General features: G+C 45.2%; 1 long non-coding RNA gene across 1 annotated transcript; it reads left to right on the top strand.

The window, feature by feature from the left end:
* Positions 1 to 16: 16 nt before the first annotated feature.
* LOC117800036 lies at positions 17 to 3,214 on the top strand. The gene is made up of 3 exons (XR_004623055.1): positions 17 to 420; positions 515 to 588; positions 1,419 to 3,214. It is a non-coding gene; the product is annotated as an uncharacterized LOC117800036 (long non-coding RNA).
* Positions 3,215 to 3,230: the final 16 nt, after the last annotated feature.

A 3,230-nucleotide genomic window follows, 5' to 3' on the forward strand; every position in this document is an offset into this window, starting at 1 on the left:
GATGGTTAACAGTTAGGCTAAGTCCAAGTGGGAAATCACGAGGAGAGTGCAAGTCCAGTGAGGGCGGCAACAGCCATGAGGACGCCATCGTCTTCTCCAGCCACCGTAACCCCAAACTCCGCCATAGTTACTGGTACCCAGCAGGCCTCCATTAATGTTGAATGAATGAATGACGGCGTGGCAGTGATGGTCTCAGGGCTACAATTCCCTTCCCACTCTCCTCTGCCTGTGAAACCCTAGCTATTCTAATTCAACATATGTGAATGGAATAAACATCTCCCTTATCTCTACAGTTTGTAATGGAATAGGAATTGGTGAATTTAAAGACACACTTTCCATAAATGCTACAAATATTAAACACTTCAAAAATTGCACCTCAATCAGTGGAGATCTTCATATCCTGCCAGTAGCATTTAGAGGGTGAGTAACAGATCAAGTTACTGGTGCAGAGAAACACAAAATCCACTTTGTTCACTGGTGACATCGTTAATAATCATTTCGTTACTTGTTTCAGTGACTCCTTCACACGTACTCTACCTCTGGATCCAAAGGAACTGGATATTCTAAAAACTGTAAAGGAAATAACAGGTGTGTGCAGCTAATGTATCCCATGAACATGAACAGAAATGGGTGTTTTAGAGAGAGAACTGGTAGCTGCATTTTCTTTCTCTCAGCATCATAAAACATTTCTTCTGAACTTCTACCATTAATGACTAATGACTTCTTTGATAGTTTTCATGATCGTAGTTTCCCCTGCGTGTGAGGGGTGAACACTTTAATCAAAGACTTGAGTCATTCCTGATGTTGTGTGAACATGTCTAACCCTCATCTCCTCGGCCCTGGCCGGCCGTCCTGATGACCCAGTGACTTTTGAGGGTGGAGGGAAAAGAAGGGCAGACTGCACCTCACGTCCCTGCCCGGCCACCAGCAGGCATTTGTCCAATGCCTGCCATCAGAGCTCCCCTGCCTTCATCCCTAAAAAGGGAGTAATTAGACCTAAATAACACGACTGTTTTGAGGATTGGAATTAAGTAAGGAAAATATGTGAATCTCCTTTGTGTAATAACAGCTCAGACGTGGCAGCTGCCATCAGGAGCAGAAGCAGGATGGGTCCTCAGATACGGAGCCCAGCCTGGCTGTCAGGGCTGTGGCACCACGGGATGGCCTGTCGGGGGGAGATGACTGGTGGGAGAGATGCAGCGAGGGATGGGAATTCTATGGGAGAGGCAGATGCTCACTGTACAATTGTGCCTTGGCTTCTAGCTACACATGGGTGTATACTCAGTGAAGATAACAAAAAGAAATCAAATCTTCACCTCTCCTGCTCATATTAGAGTCTCTTGAGAATCCTAAAATGTCTCATAAAAAAAAGACATTTCTAAGTGGTGAGTGTCGGAGCCTCTCTTTTGCCTTTCTAGGGTTTTTGCTGATTCAGGCCTGGCCCGAGAACAGGACTGACCTCCATGCTTTCGAGAACCTAGAAATCATACGTGGAAGAACAAAGCAACAGTAAGTTGACCTTACCCAAAGCCTGGTAGATTATTTGTTTATCTATTTTCAAAATAAGACCCAACGAAGAGTTTGAAAGTAGACTTATACAGCTGTTACGAAGATGCCCCAGAGAGCTATCAGGTATCCTCCAGCCAGCTCCCACCACTGTTAACCTCTCACCTCCATGTGGTTCGAGTACGAAATGAAGAAATTAACGTTGCTGCAGTGCTGACTTCAGCACCAGACGTCACTCAGACTTCAGCAGTGTGCCTGTGAACGCCATGTTGCACCTGGCTGTTCTGTCTTCTCAGTCCCTTCCAGTCTACAGCAGTCCCTGCGCCTACTCTTACCGTCTAGAGCCTTGACAATTTTAGAAAGTCCTGGTCAAGCGTTCTGTAGGGTGGCTGATGTTTTCTCATGATTCGATTGAGGTTGTGGATTTTTGGCAAGAAGAGCACTGAGATGACATGTCCGTCATATCAGAGGGAGCTGAGAGACTTTTTAACATTAAATATTTTGTTCAGGATTTTCACTTCTCCAACTCTAACAGCGAAATACTCACATGTAAGCATCTATAATATAGTAAGAGTAATAATGAGTTTTGTGACAGGGAAGAGTTTGAGAATCTCTTTGACAAACCTGCCTTAGATTTCTAAGGATGCGGAGAAATGTTACCTATTAATTGACCCCTAAAACAACTACCTGATATCATTCAATATTAAAGAAAATGGAATAAGTACACATAAAATATATATTACTTTTTAAAAACCATCTTGGCTGTGCACCCCTGATACTAACCACACAGTGAACATTGCTTCCCAGAAAAATCCTGTTGTTCTGAGTTCTCAAAAATACTTCTTTTGCCCAAAATTCATGCAGAGATAAGAGATTTAGATCAATTTTCTTGGGTGACTGGCACGTACCCCTTGGCTTAGTTTTATGAATTTAAACAGAAGTAGGATTACTTTTTTTTTACTTTTCACATTTAATGAGGAGTCTGGTGGTACAGACCACTGGCTGCAGGTGCAGCTCACCAGAGCAGGTGATTCCAGCATCATCCCGTGTCTGGGCTTCTGTGGGCACACGTTGAGAGAGAATTTCTAAACACTAGTGCTGCAGGTCTCCTACACAGGGCTGCTTGCTTTCCTCAGGAGCCAGGTTGTGGGAAGGGAGGAGAAGGACAGGGTCGGGAGACAAAGAGAAACAAGGGGAGGAGGAATCTCCAAATCAAACTTCTGTCATCTCACGCCTGATGTCTCCTCATATGGCTCTATCTCAGCTGGTCCCTTCCCTGTCCTGGTGTCCAGTGAACTTCCTGAAACACAGATCTCTTTCCTGTGGTTTCCATTATTTGCAGACAACAGCCAGGCTCAGGGTGTCCAAGGTCTTCTGTGCTCTGGCCTTTCCCATCCTCCCCAGACACCTCCCCAAGCCTTCCCGCTTCCAGGTTTCTGCTCCAGCAGAAGCTCCTGGTCCTCAGCACCTATCGGCTGCTCTCTTGCCTTCCTGCTCTTCTGGTGGTTCAGGACTTCCCTCCCTTCAGTGTGAATTACTTTCGTCCAGTCACTATTGGTAGCTATTGATAGCCTTACAGAGTTCTAGCACAGAGTTGGGTGGCTCAAATATTTGTTCAGTAAATGGATGGATGGGTAAATGGATCAGTGCATCAGTGGATGGATGGATAGGCGGATGAGTGGGTGGAATGGATGGGTGAACAAGAGGTGGAAGGATGCATGCAT

The sequence above is a fragment of the Ailuropoda melanoleuca genome, unplaced genomic scaffold, assembly GCF_002007445.2.
Source record: "Ailuropoda melanoleuca isolate Jingjing unplaced genomic scaffold, ASM200744v2 unplaced-scaffold62454, whole genome shotgun sequence".
Taxonomy (NCBI): domain Eukaryota; kingdom Metazoa; phylum Chordata; class Mammalia; order Carnivora; family Ursidae; genus Ailuropoda; species Ailuropoda melanoleuca.